This window comes from Macaca nemestrina, chromosome 6 (assembly GCF_043159975.1).
Source record: "Macaca nemestrina isolate mMacNem1 chromosome 6, mMacNem.hap1, whole genome shotgun sequence".
Lineage (NCBI taxonomy): Eukaryota > Metazoa > Chordata > Mammalia > Primates > Cercopithecidae > Macaca > Macaca nemestrina.
Genome location: NC_092130.1, coordinates 45,303,766 through 45,326,872, shown reverse-complemented (window position 1 = coordinate 45,326,872; position 23,107 = coordinate 45,303,766). Strand labels below are relative to the sequence as shown.

The following is a 23,107-nucleotide window of genomic DNA, read 5'->3' as shown; positions in this document are numbered from 1 at the left end:
TCCAGCTGGTAGCATCAGGCAAAGCTTCATGGAGGAAGTGAGGAAGTGATTTCATGAGGAAGTGATTTGGTCCTGCAAAGTTGGGTGGAAAAGACTTCCAGGGGGATAGTCTTGAGCAACTTTAAGAAGACAGGAAAGTGGGGACTTGTAGAAGGGACCAGGGGATGTTCAGATGATGTGCAGAAGTGAAATAGGAGACTGTCTGAAAAAGCAGGTAGGGGCTGAGTGTTGAGGGATGGAAGAACTCCTTCTGGGGATGGAGAACTCTTATCAGTATTGAGAAGTGAGGTGTGTTGCTATGTTTAACAAGTTTTTTGCTTTTATTATTATTTTTAATTGACACATAATTACACATATTTATGGGGTACAGTATGATATTTTGATATACACATACAATAAGTAACAGTCAAATCAGGGCAGTTAGCATATTCATCACCTCAAACATGTATCATTTCTCTGCATTGGGAACAAAGTCTGCTCTTCTAGCTATTGGAAAATTTGCAATAATTGTTATTAATTATAGCCACCCTACGGTGCTTAGAACATGGGAACTTATTGCTCCTATCTAGCTGTAATTTTGTATCTGTAAATCAACCTCTGTCTATCTCCTGCTCCCCCACCTCCCAGCCTCTAATAACAACTATTCTACTCTCCACTTTTAGGAAATCAATGTTTTTAGCTTCTCACATGAATGCGAACATGTGGTATTTGTCTTTCCTATGCCTGGCTTATTTCACTTAACATGTTCTCCAAGCTTATCCATGTCACTTTGAGTGACAGGATTTCCTTCTCTTTTATGACTGAAAAGTATTCCATTGTGGATATATATCACATTTTCTCTGTGTCCACTGATGGACACTTAGGTTGATTCCATATCTTGGTTATTGTGAATATGCTGCAATAAACATGGAGATGCAAGTATCTCTTTGATACACTGATCTTTCTTCCTTTGGATATATTCCCAGAAGAGGGATTGTTGGAGCATACAGTAGTTCTATTTTTAGTTTTTTGAGGAACTGCTATACTGTTGTCCATTATGGCTGTACTAATTTATATTTCCACCAACAATGTATAAGAATTCCCCCTTCTCCACATCCTTGCCAACACTTGTTATCTTTTGTCTTTTTGATAATAGCCATTCTAACTGGGGTGAGTTGATATCTCATTGTGGTTTTGATTTGCATTTCCGTGATGGCTAGTGATGTTGAGCAGTTTTTCATATACCTGTTGGCCATATGTAGAAGACCTGAAAAGCACAGTCAATAAAAGTGAAAATACACAAATAGGATTATATAAAACTAAAAAGCTTCTGCACCATAAAGGAAGCAATCAACAGAGTAAAGGGACAATCAGAAGAATGGGAGAAAATATTTGCTATCCATTTGATATAGTTTGGCTATGTCCCCACCCAAATATCATCTCGAATTGTAGTTCCCATAATCTCCATGTGTATTGAGAGGGACCCGGTGGGAGGTAATTGAATCATGGGGATGGTTACCTTCATGCTGTTCTCCTGATAGTGAGTGAGTTCTCACGAGATCTGATGTTTTTGTAAGGGGCTTTTCCCCTTTTGCTTGGCACTTCTCCTTGATGCTGTCATGTGAAGAAGGATGTGTTTGCTTCCCCTTCTGCCATGATTGTAAGTTTCCTGAAGCCTCCCCAGCCATGCTGAACTGTGAGTCAATTAAACTTCTTTCCTTTATAAATTACCCAGTCTTGAGTATGTCTCTATTAGCAGCATGAGAAGAGACTATTATCCAGAATATACAAGGAACTCAAAGAACCAAATAATCCAATTAAAAACTGGCAAAATACCAGAACAGACATCTCTCAAAAGAGGACACACAAATGGCCAACAGGTGTGTTGCTATATTTGATGTCAATGTTAAACAAAGTTGAAGAAAGATGATCAGGTCCCATAAGTGAGATGGTTTGGATGGGGGAGAGGTGGCTGTGGGGAGTCAGGCAGAGATGTCCTGGTGTTGAGGACAGTGGTTTGGAGGGTCACCAAGCACCTGGTGACCCCTGGGTTCTCGGTAGTTGCAGGTGGAAGTGAATTGTGCTAGCTGTTAAGTACTCAGTGACTTCAAATGAGCCAGCAGTGTTGAAGGCCATAGGGTCTCCTGAGAAGAAAGGAGGAGGCCTCCCTGTCTGCCCACAGTGCTCAGGCTGGGGTTGGAGCTGTCATAGTTTACTTCATTTACTTTGGTATCATTTGACATTCTTACAAAAATACATACTACTAATTAAAATGATAAACATTTTGCTGTAATTCAAAACAAAAAAGAAGACAGGGTGTCTGAACTACCTGGGTGATGATGGGCTATGTGGGGCTAAGCTCCAAGAAACGACTCTGAATTGTAGCAGGTCAGGGGTATCTGATTGCAGTGGGCAATGAGGTGTCTTCAGAAAACTGCAGCACCCAGTCAATGCCTGGTTGGAAAAGGTTCGTCAGGTTATAATACAAGACAAACTATCATCATGGATTAAAACACTTCTGCCATCCAAGGGTAACAGTCATTTCTCAGAACATTTGCTAATCTTTTAAAATTCTACCAATGTGAAATAAATCAACTGCTTGAGACTGGCTTGCTTAAAGGTTATTTATTCATTCATGTATTCGTTTAGCTAATATCTATTGATATTAACTTCTGCAAAACATACATCAAAAGGCAATGGATGGAAGGCAGGTCCCAAGAAGATGTGAGTCAGAAACAGTGCACTTTTCACCCCTATGTATCTTAAAATCCTCTAGTTCTTGGGGGTATGAAAAGCAGCTTGAAATGCTGGTTTACTGTTATGTTTATTATTGTCAGATTAATGTGAAAAGCACTAAAAAGTGCAATTATAAAGGAAAATCATAGGCATGTGCATTTTGTGGGGCTCCCACAGGCTACATGTTTGGATTCATGTATACAGAGGAAGAGGTAGGAGGTGGGAACAAAGATGTGAGGTGGGAGGGACAGGGGAAGAGACCAGCATGTATTGTCCTAGGGCAGTGGGTTTCACTGATGCCATTGTAAAATCCTGTGCTGGTTAAGTCTGCAGGTTCAGAGCCCACCCCCAAGATTCACACCTAGAAGCCTGGGCTGGAGTCCCACAGGTTTACCCAGCTACCCACCCTAGGTGGTTCTGAGGAGTAGTGGGACCCATAGAGAAGTCAGCCCAGTTGTGCATTTTCCAAAGATGCCAAGTGGGGAATGTGTCCTGTCTGCTTCAGTCACAGTGGATCCTTGCCCTTGGGAGGATAGAGATTTCCTGCCGCTTTGTATATTCCCGCTGTCAAATACCAGAGGCCTGGGCATCAAAGATAGTCTTGTGAGGCCCAGACAGCAGCCATGGACATGGTCATGGTGCAGGCTGTGCAGGGTCATGGTGAAACCTGTGCAGGCTTCCTGGAGGAGGAGGCCTTGAAGGGTTGGGAAAACCCTGTGAGCAGGAAGGAGCAAGGCTCTATTCTGAGTTCCAGATAGGTCCCATGCTGCTGCCTTTGGAATCTGCTTTCGAGTACGCAGGATCTGTGTTACCCATTCTAGACCTTGATCAAAGCGCCCAGTGGAACATCTGATACCCCATAACAGAATAAGTGCTGACAGGAGAGTTGGAGGGGGCTTGAGCAATATTTTTTCCAACCATCTCAGTTAATAAACGGGTAAACTAGAGTGCAGACAGGAGATGGCCCATGGAGACGTGAAGATGCCCGTGCAGTCAGACAGAACGGAACCCTCTCCACCTCTGCCATCCCAGCTGGATGACCATAAACAGACCACGTGGCCTCTCTGTGCCTCATTCTGCTCATGTGTAAGATGGGGAGAATAATGCCCACACCTTAGGGTTGTTATGAGGATTTCACATGACTTTTCTTGGAGTCTGGCACCCAGCAGGCGCTACTGTTGTGGGTGTCCAGGCTGCACCTGGGTCAGTGATGGCCAGACTGGGACAGGCTCCCTGACCCACAGCCCAGAGTTCTGGTCTGTGCCTACTGTCACGGGGGCCCTCTGATGCTCTGCAGCCTGCTCAGGCCCTTGCTCCTGCGGTGACAGCTGGGATTGGGATGTGGGGCAGTAAGCAGTCTCTGTTTGCTAACTTTGTATATTGCTTAATAAGGAAAACATGGCTTGTCCTGGCAAACAGTGGATCCAGCCATATATGGGGAAAAGGAGTAACTTGGATACAGTCAAGGACGCAATTCTGAGCTCTTCTTATTTAAAAGAAAATCAAAGGCAATATGGAGTTGCCACGTTTGCGTGTCCAGTTTGATTATGGAGGAATTTCTGTTTATAAATGGGTAACATCTAGCAGTGTGAGCTTTAGAAATAGCTGTGAACTACTTGGGTAGCCAATCCTTTCCCCACTTGAAAGAACGTGGCCTAGAGGAAGGATCCCAGTGGATGGAGAGAGTGACGGTTTGGCAGCTGTGTCGAGTGGATTGAGGCCTTCTCTTACCTGGCTGGCCCCAGGCTGAGCAGCAGGCCCTGTGGGCTGGGACAGGCCAGAGCTGGCAGCTGCTAATCAATTCCAAATTGGGGACCCCCTGCCTCTCTGCAGTGGGCACAGCTGACCATACACCCTCTCCTTCCTCACCCCAGTCTGCTTCGTGGTGTCTGCATCGCTCCCATTCACTAGCCTTCACGTACTCATTGGCTCACTGATTCATTCAAGCACCTGCTGAGTGCTCACTGTGAAAGGGACACCCGTGACTTCCTTCTGCCCCTCTCTTCTCCTCCCTGGGGCCTCACCTCCTCAGGCTGCTCCTTGCCCTGGGCTCTGTCCTTGGTCCTTTTCTTTTCTCCCTCTTCTCATGCTTCCATCTACTCTTGGCTGCAGTTCTTTTCTTTTTTAGAAAATCTTGATTAGTTTAAATTTATTTATTTATTTTATTTCAATAGGTTTTTGTGGAACAGGTGGTGTTGGTTTACATGAATAAGTTCTTCAGTGGTGATTTCGGAGATTTTGGTGCACCCATCACGCGAGCAGTGTGCACTGTACCAGTGTGTAGTGTTTTTGTTTTGTTGTGTTTTGTTTTTGAGATGGAGTTTCGCTCTTGTTGCCCAGGGCAACCTGGGTTCAAGTGATTTTCCTGCCTCAGCCTCCCAAGTAGCTGTGATTACAGGCATGCGCCACCACACTTGACTTATTTGTATTTTCAGTAGAGACTGAGTTTCTCCATGTTGGTTAGGCTGGTCTCAAACTCCCAAACTCAGGTGATCCACCTTGGCCTCCCAAAGTGCTAGGATTACAGGTGTGAGCCACTACGCCCAGCCCCCAGTGTGTACTATTTTCTCCTTCACCCCACTCCCACCCTTTCCCCCAAGTCCCTAAAGTCCATTGTATCATTCTTACGCCTTTGCATCCTCATAGCTTAGCTCCCACTTAAGAATGAGAACATACAATGTTTGGTTTCCCATTCCCCAGTTACTTCACCTAGAATAATGGGCTCCAATTCCATCCAGGTTGCTGCAAATGCCATTATTTTGTTCCTTTTTAAGGCTGAGTAGTATTCCATGGTGTGTGTGTGTGTGTATATATATATAACATTTTCTTTATCCACTTGTTGATTGCTGGGCATTTGGGCTGCTTCCATATTTTTGCAGTTGCGAATTGTGCTGCTATAAACGTGTGTGCGAGTATTTTTTTTGTACAATGACTTTTCCTCTGGATAGATACCCAGGAGTGGGATTACTGGATCAAATGATAGATCTACTTTTCGTTCTTTAAGGAATCTCCACACTGTTGCCCATAGTGGTTGTATTAGTTTACATTCCCACCAACAGTGTACGAGTGTTTACTTTTCCCCACATCCCCACCAACATCTGTTATATTTTAGTTTTTTGATTATGGCTATTCTTGCAGGAGTCAGATGGTATCACATTGTTGTTTTGATTTGCATTTCCCTGATCATTAGTGATGCTGAGCATTTTTTCATATGTTTGTTGTTGGCTGCAACTTCTAGCATAGCAATTAAGAAGGGCCAATCTGCCTGAGTCCATTTCTGGCTCTCTCGTGCCCTAGCTGTGTGACCTTAAGCAAGTTGTTTAACTTCTCTGTGACTCAGTTTCCTCACCTGTAAACCTTTAAGGTGGTTATGAGCACTGACTGAGTTTCGACATGAGGCTCCTAGAACAGTGCCCAACAGGCAGCCAGCACTCAGCCCAGGCCACTGTTGCTCTTTGCTGATCATTCCCTGTGCTCTTGCTAGACAAGAGCTCTCTGCTGAGCTCCAGAGACAGACTGCCAGCTGTCTGCTGGGCATCCTTTCTTCACTCAGTCAGTTCAGGCTGAGTGCTTACTGTGTACTCTCATGGGCATGGCATTCAGCTCAGGGATAGGATGTTCAGGGAGACACAGTCCAGGGGACAAGATGTCTGAGGACATGTGACCCAGCAGGACAAGGTGTGTCCTGCCCAGTAGTGGATGCTCCCCAGGGCCAGGCTCATGCTGCAGTCTTTGTCCACACATTCTTCCCCAGGTCTGCTGCCCCTCCCATGGAAAGCTCCCTTTTGGGGCCAATTAGGCTGAGGGCATGGGGAAGAAAAAGAAAGGCCTGGGTTTCCAGCCCAGGCAGAGGATGCTGCCACTCCTTCTGCTTCTGAAGTATTTCTTGATTGTTTATCCATGGCCCCTGCCTGGGTCTGGCCTCCTGCTGCCCACCCACCCATGTGGTCTCCCTGCCAAACCTCTTCTCTTCCTCTCACACATGCCCTGCCTTTACCTGGCCAAAGTCAGGCCAGCCTTTATAAAGCTCTTTGGAGCTTTCCAGCACCTGCCTCCAGGGTTAAGTGAGTGTCTTCCCTGTAGCCTCACCCTCCTCTGCCTGGGGCTGGTGTGTGCTCTGGATCCCTGGCAGGTTTGGAAGGGGCCCTGCTCTCCTGGGAGATGTGGTGTTGAGACCTGCTGTGGGGGGTTGTCCTCTGGTAGCCCCATGTCACTGCCTGGGGATGGCCCCAAACACCAGACCTGTGACTGTTGACATCCCCTCCCTCATGTTTGCTGAGAGCCCAGCCCCATGGAGTGCTGGGGTAACTGTGTGCTGCTTAGCTGGGAACAGGCCTGGCACGTGCACAGTTTGCCACAAGAGTGTGGGGCTGAGTGACACACTGTGGTCCAGTCCTAGAATTCCTCAGTTAAAGCAGAATTGGTAAATAATGATCCCTTCAAGCTCCTGGCTGTTCCCCAGGTCTGCTACCTCTCCCTTGCTCTGTCTTGTCACTCCCTCTGCTCTGACCAGAACAGGCTCAGCTGCTTCTTGGCAGGGATCTCTTCTTGGACTTGTCCTATGGTCACTTCTTCCCCACATTCCTAAATTGAATGTGCCTGTTCCCCAGATTGAACCTTCAGACCTTCCTGAAACTGTCTCCATCTCCCTGGCCCAGGAAACCACTCTGACTCCAGCCAGCTGAAGGCCAAAGTGAGCACTGGCCCCTCCCTGCCCGCCTCGGGAGTCCTTGTTTTATACTACTTCTGGAGGGCAGGGCTCTTCCCCTCTTTCTCTTCTCAGGGATGAACAAACTCAGAGCTGGCACACAACAGGTCATTGGCCCCTGAGCCTTCTTCCCCGTGTGACCCGCCTCCTGGGCTTTCATTGTAACTTTTGTTTGAACACAGATTTCTGTTGCTTAGGCCTGCTTGGAGAAGGCCTGAGAATCCCTGGCTAGTGAATCTGACCTCCTAAACTCCCTTGCCAGATTCTTCTATGTCCTGGGTTCCTTCTTGCTTTCTCCCTGACCTCCACTGTAGTCCCTTAGTGCCACAGGCCAGGTGACCCCTGTCCTTTGTCAGTGGTGGGTCCCAAGCCGAAGCCTGGATTCAGGTGACCTGAAGATGTCAGGCATGGCCAGTGCAGCAGGTGCATCCTGTGTGTGTCTTGGCCGGAGTGTGGCTTGTGGACTGAGGCCTGCCTGGGGGTTGGCTTGGCTTCTAAGTCACTGTGTCTTCACCCAGTTGCTGAGCCCTCAGTGCTTACCTGTTAACCTGGGGGTAGGGGGGTCTTCCTGACTGAGATGTTGGGGCATAGTCACAGTACCCATCCTTGCCTCCTCACTCTGGAGAGGACAGGCAACCAGGGTGGGATTCCCAAGCCCCCCTGCCTCCATCCTAGAGTGTGGAGGTCATCCCCTCTGGCATGTGCAGCCTCTTTTCTGGATTGGGTCCCCAGGGCTCAGTGGAGGCCACTCTGTCCCCCACCTCTCACAGTGTGGGCAATGTTGAGCCTTTCCATGTTTTCCAAGAGTTGTGCTCAGACTTGCTCCCCCGGGCCCCTCCTTCCCAGGATTCCATCTTGCTGCTGCTCTCCTGGCATTTGCTGATGGGGCCGTGGGCCTCTCAGCTGTCTGCCCCATCCTTTGACAGTAGTGGTTGAGAGCACAGGGTTTGGAGTCATGGAGTCTGGATTTGAATCCCAATTTCCAGTTGCGTGACCTTGGGCAGGTGACCTGACTTCTTAAAGCCCAAGTTTCCTCATCTGTTAAACGGGGATACTGACTAACAAATTGTGCATGAAGAGTACTGTGCTTGACACAGAGTGGGTGCTCAGTAACAGGCATCTGGGATAATGATGGTGATGGTGATTCCCTTGCCCCACCCATCTCCCCTTTGGGGCCTGCCAATCAGGTTGCCTTTTATGTGTTCAGAGTATCTGGTGAGTGGGAGCTCTTTTTGGGAGCCAAGTTCAGAATGCAAAATCAGTGTAAGGTGGTGATGGGGTCCAGGAAGGATCAGAGGAATCTATTAGGAGGAGCCTGGGGTGATTTAGAGTCAGGTGTCCAGGCACCTATGGGCAGCTCAGGTGTTTCTCGTACCAGCTGGCAGAACTACTGATGTGGGTGGGGACCTTCCCAGATATGTGAGTACCAGAGTTGACTTTTACTTTTTAGCCATTCAAAAACCACTGTTTTTTAAATCAGCAAGAACAAAACAAATAATCCCATTAAAATGTGGGCAAATGGTATGAATAGACTTTTCTCAAAAGATATACAAATGGCCAAAAAACGTGAAAATATGCTCCACATCACTAACCATCAGAGAAATGCAAATTAAAGCCGCAATGAGATACCACCTGACCCCAGCCAGAATGGCTATTATTAAAAAGTCAAAAAGCAATGGATGCTAGCGTGGACGTGGTGAAAAGGGAACGCTTACGCACTGCCAGTGGCAATGTAAATTAGTACAGCCTCTGTGGAAAACAGTATGGAGATTTCTCAGAGAACGAAAAGTAGATCTACCGTTCAATCCAGCAATCCTACTACTAGGTATCTACCCAAAGGAAAATAAGTCATTATATTGAAAAATACACCTGTGTATGTATGTTTATTGCAGCACAATTCACAATTGCAAATATATGGAATTAACCTAAGTACCCATCAACTAATGAGTGGATAAAGAAAATGTGATATATATAGACCATGGAATACTACTCAGCCATGAAAAAGAACAAAATAATGTCTTTTGCAGCAACTTGGATGGAACTGGAGGCCATTATTGTAAATGAAGTAACTCAGAATGAAAAATCAAATACCATGTGTTCTTACTTATAAGTAGGAGCTAATCTATGGGTACACAAAGGCATACAGAGTGGTGTAATGGACACTGAAGCCTCAGAAGCGGGGAAGGTTCGGGGAGTGAGGGATAAAAAACTACATGTTGGGCACAGTGTACACTACCTGGGTGGCAAATGCATGAAAATCTCAGACTTCACCACTACATAATTCACTAGATAACCAAAAACCACGTGTACTCCCAAAGCTGTTGAAATAAGATAATACTAATACAAAATGACTTTCCATGTTCTTGCTAATTAAAAAACCTCCACTGCTTTTTGGACCTACTCTGTACCAGACACTCACTAACTCTGAATTTATAATGGTAAACTAAAAAGACACAACCAAAGGGAAACTATTCCTTGCTATGGATTTTTCCTGGGTTAGGGAAGTAAAGTGAGAGTTAATATTATTTTTTAAAAATGATATCTGCTTACTTAAAATTTCTCAGACTATACATAAAAGTACAAAGGAAGGAAAAAATATAAGGAAGTTAAACAAAATGGAAATTCCACTACCAGAAATGTTGACATTTTGCTGAAAATCCCATGAACATGCACCTGTATATAGTGTATTACGCTGTTTGTAATTTTTTTCCCCACACAACCTACGTGGTAGATTGTCCATCTTCATTAAGATCATATTTTTATAGGTATTTTTTACCTTGAACATCTTTTTCTGATTGGGAAGATAGTACACACCCATTGTAAAATGTTCATATATACAGTATCTTTCCCCTTCTCCAAGAGTAACACATTCCAAGACCCCCAGCGGATGCCTGAAACTGTGGATGGTACCAAACCCTATATACACTGTGTTTTTTCCTATATATGCATACCTATGATAGTTCAATTTATAAATGAGGCACAGTAAGAGATTAACACCAATAACTTGTAATAAAATAGAACAATTATGACAATATGCAGCATCACTACTCTTGTGTGTTGGAGACCTTGTGGAGTAAAACAGAGATTGCATGAACACAAGCACTGCACTGCCACAGCAGTTGATCTGATAGCCCACATGGCTCCTAAGCGACTAGCAGGCAGGTAGCATCTGCAGCATGGATTTACTGGACCAAGGAACAGTTCATTTCCTGGGTGGGAAGGAGCAAGATGTCTTGAGGTTTTATCATGCTACTCAGAGTAGTGTGCAATTTAAAACTTATGAATTATTGTTTTCTTTTTTTTTGAGACAGGGTCTCGCTCTGTTGCCAAGGCTGGAGCACAGTGGCACTGTGATCTCGGCTCACTGCCACCTCCACCACCTGGGTTCAAGGGATTCTCATGCCTCAGCCTCCTGAGTAGCTGGGTTGACAGGCGTGTGCCACCATGCCTGGCTAATTTTTGTATTTTTAGTAGAGATGGGGTTTCGCCATGTTTCCCAGGCTGGTCTCAAACACCTGGCCTCAAGTGATCTGCCTGCCTCAGACTCCCAAAGTGCTGGGATTACAATCATGAATCCTTTATTTCTGGAATTTTCCATTTAATGTTTCCAGAGTATGGCTGACTGTGGATAATGGAAACCGCAGAAAGTAACACTGCTGATAAGGAGGTGCTACCGTAGATGTGTAGAATGGGAACAGTGACCATCTCCATCATCTCAGCCTCAGAAATAGAATGGCCCGTTTGCAGAGTTGCAGTGTTCCACAAATATCATAATTTACTCGGCTAGCCTTCCCTTCATGTCTGTTTAGGTTGTTGTTTCCAATTTTTCTTTATTATAAACAAACTTCAGTGAATATCTTTGTCACAGTATCTCTTTGCAGGGGCAGAGGGTTGCATGTTTATCATTCTGCTACATGGTACCAACTTGGCTCCTACACAGGGCACTGACTACAGAGAATGCCTGTTTCTGACCAATCTGGGTTTTGTTAATCTTTCTATTCTTTGCCAGTATGGTAGTACAAAATGACATCTAGTGTCTGTTTCCGTTTATTTGATGGTTGGTAACTATTGATATTTCTTGTTTTATGAATTACTTGTCCATGTCTGTTGCCAGGCCCTGAGCCGGGCTCTTCCCACTCCCGCTCTTCCCCACCTTCCAGGGCATGTGGGAGAGGGGGCTTAAAAAATACCGGTTGAGGCCAGGCATGGCAGCTCATGCCTGTAATCCCTCCCAGCACTTTGGGAGACTGAGGCCAGGAGTTCAAGACCAGCCTGGGCAACATAGTGAGACTTCATCTCTACAAAAAAAAAAAAAAAAAAAAAAAAAAGAAAGAAAGAAAAAGAAAAAAAGGAAATACTAGCTGGAAGGTAATTGGCCCTCACTTCAGATCATTGAACTCTGAGCCCATGAGGAGCAGAGGCTTGCCCCAAACCACAGGTATGGTTAGAGGAGAGCCAGGTCTGTGACTCTTAGCGCACTGACCTCACATCCCCAAAACAGGGTCAGTGCAGAGCTGACCTCTTGGCATGGTGATGGGATTATGTGTGCTCAGTCTCAGAGCTGTTACACAAGATTCCACTGCAGACACAGCTGACTGGCGGTCTTCCTTGTAGAAATAAGCAGGTCAGGCAGGTGCCCAGGTGAGCTCTTGCCCCACTGCTGAGCAGATGGGAATTAAGTGATTCCTTTGGGTCTTAGAGTTGTAGAATACACTGGTCCTTAAAGATTGCAAAGTCCAATGCTGCCACATTTAGTTGAAGAAGCTGATGCCCCAAGATGGGAGAGAACTTTCCCTAAGTCCCCTGCCACGTGGACAGCAATGTCATTTCCTACATGCTATAATGAGCTTGGGCATGCTCTAAGATCCATACCTTGGAATGAAGCCTATTGAGTAAGCACTGTAGCCGGGACAGCTCTTGGCTGCCAGGGACAGTGGTACGGAGGTGTTAGGTAAAGCCAAAGCCTAATCTCCTGGAACTCTGGGGTGGCCCTGGGGATAGGCCTTGCTAAACTGCTGTGGGAAGGTGTTTGGAGGGTGGTATACTCTGGCTCCTTCTCTGGGCCTTTCCTGTTCTATGGTCTTCATGGTTGACACCATGGGTGTTTTCCAAGAGCATGATAAGGATCACTGTCGAGATTGGCACCTCCTGACTGCACTTTCAGTGCCCCAAGTACTGCACTGCCCGCAGGCTGGTTCCCATGAGAGAAACAGCCCAGTGTCCCATTATTTGCATAATCACCTTGGCCAGTGATGCTCTGTGTGTGTGTGTGTGTACGTGTGTGTGTGCATGCGTGTACGTGCACACCTATATACATGTGCATAGAGCTGTTGGTCTTTGGGACCCCAGCCTACTCTCTGGGCCAAATCGTAGAATAACTTGGCTGGGTCTGTGGGTGCAGCTTTCCATCATTAGCCTCTTTGCACTGTAGGCCGCGCTTCGGTGCTTTTGCCTTGGTCCTTCTGCCCAGTGGCACTGACATCTCCCTTTTTTCCACAGATGGACATTCTGGCTGATCTTGAAGGCTCAGCTCAAATCTTCCTCTGGCTCTTTTTCGAAGTCTTCTCTACCTGGCCTCATCCAAAGGTCGGGTGCCTTCCTCTTCTGAATGCTGATCTCTTTCTTGTGTGTTGTTCATGTGGTCCTTAAGCATAGGCTGCCTTTGAACGCCATTCTCTTGAACTTTCCCTTACACCTTATATTGTAATAATGTTCCATGAGATGGAATTTGTTGATCCAATGAGGCGGTGAACTCAGATTTCCCATATTTGTGTGTTCTCAGCAATGTGTGTTGCATAGTAGGCCCTCAGGAAATGTCGGTGGCCCGGTGGATTTGGAGTTAGCCAACACATAAACATGAACTGAAATGCTTTCAGGCCCAAGTGGGCTTTAGGTTCCTGCCTGCACATGCCGGCCCCCTTTCAAAGGGATGAAGAGAGAGCTGCAGCGATGATGGGAGAAAGGGGATCACTGAGGACTAGGGATTAACAGGGTAACATGGAGCTGGTGTTAAAAACCTGGCAGTGCAAGTTCTTATTCTCCCATGCAGTGGGAAAAGGGTGCACAGACAGTGAAGAGGGAAAGGGGCGTGGGAGTGGCTCTCCCAGGCAGAGCAAGGTTAGGAGAACTTGGCTGCTCCCTTTACCTGGAAGCCCTCCTGGAGAAGGAGCAGTGAGGGTTTTGAGCTAGGCAATGGCATGTAGTTTATTCTCAAGGACTGTCTTTGGGCTCACATCTTCCTCTTTTCCAGTCCTGTGAGCCCTCAGAAGATCGCACCAGGTGTAGGGGATACTTACCCTGGATCCTAGAGGGATGCTCATTGCTAATGCTGACCCAGGGTCTGTTTTTGAGACAGAAGCATGTTGTGCTTGCTGTTCATTGCTTGCTTGTTCACTCTGTGCCGAGGCTGGTGATGTGATCTGATCTGCTGAAAAGCTCTAATGGGGCTTACCTTCTTACCAGGCTGGAGCAGGTGGTGACTGTCTCTGGCATGGAGGAGAGGTCTAACGTTGTGGTTTCTGCCATCCGGGATAACACCCAGGTTCCTAAGGCTAGCATGCCGTGACCTCCTTCCCCAGGCACCCCAGGCTGCTCTGGGCTCTCTGTTCTGTAGAACTTCTTCTGGCCTTGCTGAACCTCTTGCATTTTCCAAACTCACTGCGTTTCTCACACTGCTATGCTTTTGCTGATGCTGAGTCCTGTCTTCTTCACCTGTCATCATGGGACTATGCCCCAGTTATCCTATTATACTCCTGAGTAGACTCCTGTAGGAGAAAGAGTATGGGCTTTGGAGTCAGCTAGATGTCGGTTCAAATCCTGACTTGACCACTTGTTTACAATGCACTTAAGAGCATCAACCTCACAGGGCTGTTGGGAGGGCTAAACCAAGGGAGACTGTGGATGTCACGTGCCCAGGGTGTGCCTGTACTTTCTTCTCTCCTTTCTTAGCTTCTACCACCATTCTTAGTGCTAGGCCCGGAGATGCCTTATTCCTCTGCTTATTTTTCTCGGTGGAGCCCTTTCACCCCACAAATGTTTATTGAACAACGACAGTGTGCCGGGTACTGGACACTGGGAATAATTTTTGTTTGGGTGTCTGCTAGCAAGGAGTTGTGGAGGAACACGGTGCTGTGAGAGCCCTAGTGGGTGGAGAGATCTCAGCTTGTCAGGAATCAGGGAATGCTCCCTGGAGGAAGTGACGTTTGAGCTGAGCTCTGGAGGATCTGTGGGACGTAATTTGGAGAAAGTGGGAGGGAAGAGCACTTCATGCAGAGGCAGCAGCAGGGTGAGTGGCACCCAGTCAGCATGAGCCATGGCAAAGTTGACCTGAGAGGGCCAGGGGGCATTCAGTGCCAAAGCAGGACAAGATCACATGTGCATTTGAAAAAGTGGACAATGGACGGACAAGGGCCAGAGAGGAAGCTGGAAGACCAGTGAGGAGGGGCACTTGTCCCAGGGAGGGACTTGGCAGGTTGGGATGGGGGCCGTGGAGAGAACTTTAGGAGTTCAGGTGGCCAAGGCGTGGTGATGGGTGGGACATGGTAGTGAGGGAGAGGGAGGAAAATGACTCCCCCCAGGTTTCTAGCTGGTGCGAGTGGATGGGTGGGTGGGTGGAGAGCGGATTGGGGGCTGTGGGAAGATGAGCCCTCAGCTCATCTCCCTGCAGATCTGGGAGGGGTGGGCCCTCGGACTCTCATCCTCCCCTTGAGTACCCAGGAGGAGTCTGGAAGATGTATTCTTGGTTGAAGTTGGGAGACTAACCCCGGGTTCCCTGTCGGTCTGCAGACTTGACTGTGGGTCAGACTTGACCTCGGGGTCGTGTTGGGGGGCTGGCCTCTGGCCCATCTGGAGGAGGCCCACTTCCCTCCAGGGCTCCATGCTGGGGCTGGTGTGCTGGCCTCCTTGGTCTCAGGCAGAGCCGCCTGTGTGTGGGGCTCTCACCACCTCACCGAGGCAGACGTGGGTCGGCCTCCCTACCGGCTGTGTTGTATCCAGCAGGAAACGTTTGGAATATGTGAGTGTAAGTGGCCGCAGGAGAGAAATCTACAATTTCTCCCATTATTGGGAAAGAGCTAGACTACCAGAGGCTACCAGATGTTCTGTGTCTTATAATGTATGTTTTATGACAAATGAAAATATATATAAAATCTGTACCCAGAGAGCTCCCTGCTCACTTACAGGGGACTGGATTCTTCTTTTATTCTTACCCTCTTCAAATTTTAGGCAAGAATTCCCTTCCGGGCAATGAACTTATCTGCCAAGTTGGGGCCCAGAGGGAACCCTTATGGGGGACTCATAAACCCCGTCTTTTGAGAAAATCTTGGGGCTGAGGCCACATTCAGCCCCACATGTTTACACAATAGTTTCTCTCAGCTCCGAGGGGCCATTAGAGTTAATTGGGTGAATAATCTGTGTTTAAAAAGTCCCTAAATACATATTTGCATAATCCACACTTTGCGCAAGCCTGTGAAAGCTTGTTTGTGGGATCTGGAGTGGGTCCTTGGCTTAGAGTCTTCCCCTTGTGCTTCCAGAGCAGCTTCTCCTCTTGGTGACTGTCCTTTGGTGGGGAGGAGGACAGGCAGGCTCATCTTCTGCCTGATGCCATGGCGATGCCTGTGTTAGCCACCTTAGCTATTTTATTTTATTTTTTGGAGACAGTGTCTCACTGTTACCCAGGCTAGAGTGCAGTGGTGCAATCTCAGCTCACTGCAACCTCCACCTTCCGGGTTCAAGTGATTTTCCTGCCTCAGCCTCCCGAGTAGCTGGGACTACAGGCGCATGCCACCATGCCTGGCTAATTTTTCTGTATTTTTAGTAGAGACGGAGTTTCACCGTGTTAGCCAGGATTGTCTCAATCTCCCAACCTCATGATCCACCTGCCTCGGCCTCCCAAAGTGCTGGGATTGCAGGTGTGAGCCACCACACACGGCCCACCTTAGCTATTCTTGAGTCTTTCACAGATGTTTTGTGGGTCACTGGTCCTGGGAGATACTATGTGGGAAAAGGGTTTCATGGTCTAATATGTTTGGAAAATACTGTATCTTATCTACTGTCTTGGAGAGTCCTCATGCACATTATTATATCAAAGACTGTGAGAAGTCCTGCAGTAAAGAAACTGATTTAACTTTCTCTTATCTAGCTTCCTTCAAATATATTTGAATCCTGTATCCCTGATGACCATCTACAGAACTATAGCAATCTGTAGAAAACATGTTGGGACACCAACAATGCTACTCCCTTTTTCACAGGGGACACTTTGAGTTTTGGCCACCTGCCCAAACAGTGCCCGGGAGGACTCTGGAAGACTTGTTCTTCGTTGAGTTTGGAAAATTAGCCCCAGTCTGCTGTATTTGTGTTTGCTGCCCTTAAGTGAGGCCACAGCATAGCGTCAGGTAGGATGGGCAGGCACAATTCCCCACAGCACTTTTCACACCACTACAGCCCAGTCTTGGTTCTTGGAGCAGGAAAGGGACAAGGCATTTGAGCTAGACACACATGGATGGTTGCGTGAAGCCCCAGAATTCCTGGTCAGGGAGTCCTTACAGACCTCTGCTCCTGGGCTCCATTGGTTGTTGGAATCTCGTCTGCAACATAGCATCTGTGGGTCCATGCCACAGGGGCCCACTGGCCTGAAGTGATGGCACTAGGAAGAAGGCATCCAAAGGTGGCCTCAGGCCAGAGCCTGCTGGGAGCAAAAGCCAACCTCTCCCAGCCATGTCAAGCTGCTACTTTGAGTAGTCCTGCACATCAATCTTCACCAGGTTCTCAACATTGACTGACTGCACATGAGAATCAGCTGGAGAGATAAAAAAATCCCGATGCTCAGATAGCACCCCAGACCTATTCAATCAGAATGGGGCGGGGACGGGAAGCTCAGGCATGAGTAGTTTGTCAAGATTCCCAGGTGATTGCAATGCACAGCCATGGTGAGCAGTTGCACAGAGCCACATCGGGAGAGTAGGTATTGTAGGAAGTGGAGGTGAGCAGGAATTCGTGGCTCAACCCTGGGCCCAAGCACAACTGCATCTATTTGCCCTTGAGAAGCAAAGAAACCTGTGGTCCTGCTTGGGCAATCCTTGGCAGGGTTGTGGCAAACCCCTTGGGTAAGGAAATGGGAGCATCCTGCTGTGTTCAGATCAGAGATACCATCTTCAGGTAGGCGAGGAGGATTGCCAACATTCTTGAGCACCTACTGTGTGCCAGGCACTGTGCCATGCATGGCCTCATTTAACTCTCACATTCCCTCAAGAGCTAAGATTTCCATTAGAGGTGTCAAAACTAAGGGACAGAGAGGTTATGGAATGTACCCAAAGTCACAGCAATGTTCTTAAGTGATAGAGCAGTGAATTGAATCTGGGATGTCAGAGGCGAAGAGCTCTCCATGTGGTACTGGTGAAGGGCTTGTTCATTTGGGCGGAGTCATTTGTGGGAGGATATGGCTGGGGTCGGCAGAAGAGGTTTCTCTGTGTGTGTGTGTTCACTGAATTCCAGGGTTGGCTGTTTTTCTGTGGGCTGAGGGGAAAGAGATGGGACTAAGGAGAAACAGAATCAGTCGGGTATTGGAGCCAGCTCTCACATGTAGATTATGCATATTTCTTCCCATCTCTGAGTTCAGTGACATCTCATTGGAAGCTTGAAATCAGCCACAGTGGGAGTATTTACACCACAGAAATTGGCAAACACTGCAAATCAGGTGTTTATTTATTTTCTCAGAAAGCTGGCTGTTAAACATTTACCAGCACGCCACTGGAGGGAACTCAAATCCTAGGCCCAGCTCCTTTGGATTAAGGAAAGGGGGAGAAGATGGGGCCCAGAAAGAGAAAATTGAACGAGAAGCTGTTTGTACAATGGAGTAAATAGTTGCATCAAGGGAAATGAAACAAGAGAGGGGAATGAGCTTCTGTGACTTAAGGCAAGACAAGAGGAACGTGATTAGTGCTCAGTAAATGTTTATTTGTCTTAAAATTGGGATTATTGAAAAAACAGATTTAGCAGCAGTAGAGACTGGGATAGAGATGAGGAAAAGGCAGGGGCCATTTGTTAAAGATCTGCAGACTGCCATGGAAGTCTTGCCACACCATGGCTAGGAGATGAGCTCAGAGAATCAAGTTGCAGCTTGCACGTCTGGGGCCAGAAAGCGATGTGTGAGTCCATTTCCTGAGGCTGCCTCATGGAGATGGGAGTGGACAGAGGCTCCAGCAGTGAGAGGGTTAAACCAGAATAACAAGGGGGTGATTTATCTCAGCCCCAACATTCCCTTGCTCATGGCTCCGACTGGCCCTGCTAATGCTCCCGGGTTGCAAATCTACCTATTTGTCAAGTCCCTCTCCGCAGCCTAGCTCTCTGTGGCTGCTTGCGTGGTTTATTAAAGAGGCCTTTGCTACCTGTCATCTCAAACAGCCTCCTTTATCCAAAACAGAATAATAGAGATATCTCCCTCCAGGGACGCGGGATGCAAATGCCCGAGGACAGGTTGCCAATTTGCTGCGTGTATTAGGAGAAGGAAGCTGTCAAGGGAAACGGCCGGGATCCAGGCTCTTCTAACAAGCTCATTTCTGGGTTGAAGGGAGACCTGGGCTGCTTGAGTTTAGATTACGTGGGCACGCGCCTCCGCTTTCCTATGGACAGCTGTCAGCAGCAATCGAAACAAAATTGGCTTTCTTCCTTTTCCCTTCCCCCGCTCGTCCTCAGTAGCAAGGCCCTGCCAATAACTGTCAAGAAGCCATCCAGCTGCCGAGGTCGCCTCGCCCCGCACTGCAGCGTGCCCTGCTCTGCAGCGGGCTGGGCCCTGGTTTACAGTCTGTGGAAGTATGTCCTGGCTGGCACGACCTTGTTTGCTGGGGGCTGAGGGGAGAGGGGTTTTTTCCTCCTCCTCTAGAAAGAGTTTAATCAAAGAGGGAATTCTGTCCTGGTGGCACCTGGGAAAGATGTTCCTCCTGCCCCCATCATAGGGGGATGCAAGGGCCTCCTTCCTGCCAGGAATCTTCCCACTTGACGGACTTTAGTTTGATTCTTGTTCATCTTACAAAAGAGCACTGCCCTGGCTCTGGGGCCAGTGACCTTCTGCCTCCAGCATGGCTGGGCAGCGAGAGGACTCAGGCACGGAGAGAAGGGTCTGACATACCCACCAGATGATCACTTCATCTCCTCTGCTCCTCACAGAAACCCTGTGCAGCCCGACCCCACTAATTTCAGAAAAGGAAGCTGCGACCCAGGGCCCTACTGGAAGCTGGTTAAGTGCCAGGCTCAGAACTTGAACCCAGGACAGGACTGTTTCATTTCCTGCAGAAGATCAAGGCCTTTCTGGCCACCTTGAGGGACCTGCGGGGTCTCCTGACTGTAGGAAGGTGGTCTTGGTTGGGTATGCAGTGGGACCTTTTGGGTCTCTAAGAGCTCTCATGACCCACAGGTTCCCTGCCCCCCACCATGTCCTCACCTCCACTCCACTCTTGATGCTGCCTCAAGACTGAGGTCCCCAGGCAGGCAGCGAGTGCCCAGAAGTGTTCCATGAGTGTGGCAGGGGTTTGTCCTGGAGCTGGGCAGAGGTAACCTCAGAGCTTGGAGACACCTGCTGGGGCTCATGCTGCAGCTGCGGGGCCCAGGCTGGGCCAAGGAGGGCAGAGCCATGTGGGAGACTAGCTTAGCCCAGGGTCTTCCTTGACTGGGAGTCAGACAATGCTTTGCACTCTTTAAAATGAGCCTCAGAGTGGGGTTCAAGGCTCTGTGGGGCAGGCTGAGCGTCTGTCTTTGTCAGGGAGGCGCCACTGAGCCAGGAGCACCGCAGGGTTGGCTGTTGCTTTTGAATGTTTGATTTCTCTCCAGTCCTCTTACTGCACCTTGTTTTTGGCAGATGCTCAATGAGTGCTTGTTGCCTTACTCCTTCCTCTTCCCTCATGGTGGTCTCACCCGCTTGGGGCCTCTTTTAGCTACCTACCAACACTGATGGCAGGTCCAGCACTGCACATGCCTAGCCTCCATTTCTGTCACAGGTGTCCTGATCTTCTTGTTCACCTGTTGCAGCCTGTTCTCTCCCAGCTCCTCTCCCCGAGGCTGATGGCTTAGCCAGCCCAACCCCACCTCCCCTGTCAACATCCCCATTTTACAGATGAGAAAACCAATCCTCAGAAAGGCTAAGATCAGAGCAGGATTTAAGCTCAGGCAGTCTGACCTCAAACAGGCGTATTTCTCCTTCTGGCGGGGCTACATGTTGGGGGTGACAGAAGTTTGGGCTTAGGGGTGAGGACTCCGTCAGCCTGAAGGTCTTGCCAACCTTGGGAGTCTTCATCATTTGGCTGTTCTGGGTGTCAAGTCCTCTGTGAAGAAGGTCCAAGATGCTCCCATGTAACCCACAGCTCAGGGTGCCTGGCAGGGAGAGGATAGGCTGGAGAAAGAAGGCCTGCCAGGGAGGAGTAAGGGGCCCCCATCCTCTGGGGCTGGCCTTGCTGCTCTAAGGCTGCTCTGGCCTGGCCCCATAGGGCTGCTGTGCTGGGGCTGCCCACTGATGGTGCTGCAATACAGGAGGCCAGGCAGGGGCTCTGCATCAGGCTGGCCAGCCATAAGGCCAACCTGACATGGTCCATCTGCACCCCATGGCAGGGTAGCTGTCCCACCGCCAGCCCAGAGGCAGTCGATGGGGAGGCCAGCGGCCTTGGAGTCCAGTTGAGGCTGGCAAGGCCATGTGCATCTACCCAGAGTTCCTTCCGTGGACAGTGCATACTCCCTGGAACGCACCATCAGAAAGGCAGCTTCCGGGGTGAGGGAAGACCAGCCCCGGAAGGAAAGGTGGAGTACTGGTGGGGCCCCACACCCAGATGCCATCAGTGTGCTTGGGGTTATACCACAACTTGAAGTGGGCCTGGGGTAAGTAGGTCACTGCTTCTCTCTGAACCCCAGTTTTCTCATCTGGTGACTGACAGGTAAGCAACTGCCAACGCTTATTGAGTGAGTAAAGAACAAATATGTAAAGTGAGAGTTACCATAGTTCCTATCTCAGAGGCTTGGGGGGGATCGAATAAGATGAAGGATGGAAAGCACCTGGTATGCAGTGAGCGCTCAGTATGTGCAGGTGGCCCTTCTTTCTGTAGATGGAGCTGGGGAGCACATCCTCCTTCCCCTTTCACAATGCATGTTGCTTGTTCTAGCTTCTGCTCTGTCACCTGGGCCTCTGTGGCTCGCTCTAGAATACAGACAGTGTAATTTCTCTGGAGGAGATTCCCCAGGAGCAAACCTCAGGGACGTCTTTAAATAGACATGAGAATGCCAGTGCTGGAGAGGCCCGCAGAAGCAGCATGGAACGGGCATAGACTGAGGAGCCAGACAGACCGAAGTCTCATCTCAGCTCTGTCAGCTGCCAGCTGTGTGGCCTTGGGGTGCTGCCCACCTCCCTTCTCTGAGCAGTCTCAACAGTTTCTGCCCCTTGGGGCTCTTGTGAAGTTGAAATGAGTCTTTGTGAAGTGAAAAGCTGTGAGTATGTTTGTTAACATATGTGCAACCGTATTGGAAAAAGCTGCATCATTTATGATATTTTCCAGTCTTATTCTGCTGAGGGGGCATCTGGGACTCTGAAAGGGATGGGGCTGGCCTGTGGTCCCACAAAAAAGGAGCGAGAGAGACGTAGGAGTTGGATTGTGAGGCAGCCTTTTCTCTCCACGTGCTCTCCCTGCCTCTACTTTCTGCAAGCACCAGGAGGTAGAAGACAAAGGTATATCCACAGCTATTAGCACCCCTGGGGTCTGATGTCCGGCCCTTGCCAGTGGCAACTCCATCCTCTTTGTCCGAACGACCTAATCTTTGAGCCAAGGCCTACATCGAAGTCCTTCCAGACACCCTAGAGGCAAATGCAAACCTCTTCCTCATCCTGCTGCTTTGCTTAGGGCTGAGAAAGCCCGGGCCAGCAGATGCCCTGTGAGAGCCTAGGGAACCAGGCTTGGCTTGGGGAGACAGCATCTCAGAAGAGCTTGTGCATTTAGGGAAAACCAGCCCCAAATAACTCCCAGATTCAGTCCTGAGCTATGCAGGTGAAGGCAGGTAGGAAATTACAGCCACTTGAGGCTTTCTCTCCCAGCGACTTGATTAAAGCTGAGGAGTGTTAGAGCTGAAATAGCTGGGAAAAGTGTCCTTTGATATGTTCATTTGGTTTTAATTTGGGGGGACACAGGGCAGCACCATCTTGTTTTATTTCTGCTTCCTTTTAGCGGCTTTCACTTGGCTCCTATTCCCCCCATTTCCACTCCCTCCCCTGCTGGAATTTGTGAATTTCAAGGTCAGCTGAAAGTCAAGCTTTACCATGTTGGTGATGAAATGCAAGCAGATGTGGCTGGTTTGGCGGATGGTGGCCACACCCTGAGAGCCGTGCTCAGTCCTGTGGGTGATGCCTGGCAAAATTAACAAAGTCTGATCGCTTACAACCCTGGGTTTCCATCTCGGAGATTCAGATTTCAAAGCAAGTGCCAATCAGCATGTGTTTATCTAGGGGAGTTGAGAAGTGATGCTGGCTGGGGAAGGTGTGGCTGCCTCATCTTGGCATGCCAGCTACTGAGAACAGTCGGAATGGGTGTCCGCACTTGGGTTTGGCCTCTGTCATGTGGTGTTGGCTTTGCTGGGGATGTTGTCTGCTGGTCCTTCTTGCTAGGGAGAGGGCCTGGTGGATTTTCCAATGCTAGTCTCATATCACATGCCCATCGA

The 23,107-nt window shown here is 48.5% G+C and overlaps 1 long non-coding RNA gene across 1 annotated transcript in view; it reads left to right on the top strand.

Annotated features, from left to right (window-relative positions):
- Positions 1–21,277: 21,277 nt before the first annotated feature.
- Positions 21,278–23,107, top strand: part of PITX1-AS1 (PITX1 antisense RNA 1) — a 233,434-nt gene continuing 231,604 nt past the window's right edge. Inside the window, exon 1 of the long non-coding RNA XR_011624663.1 lies at positions 21,278–21,339. This is a non-coding gene — a long non-coding RNA (PITX1 antisense RNA 1). The remainder of the gene's footprint in view (positions 21,340–23,107) is intronic.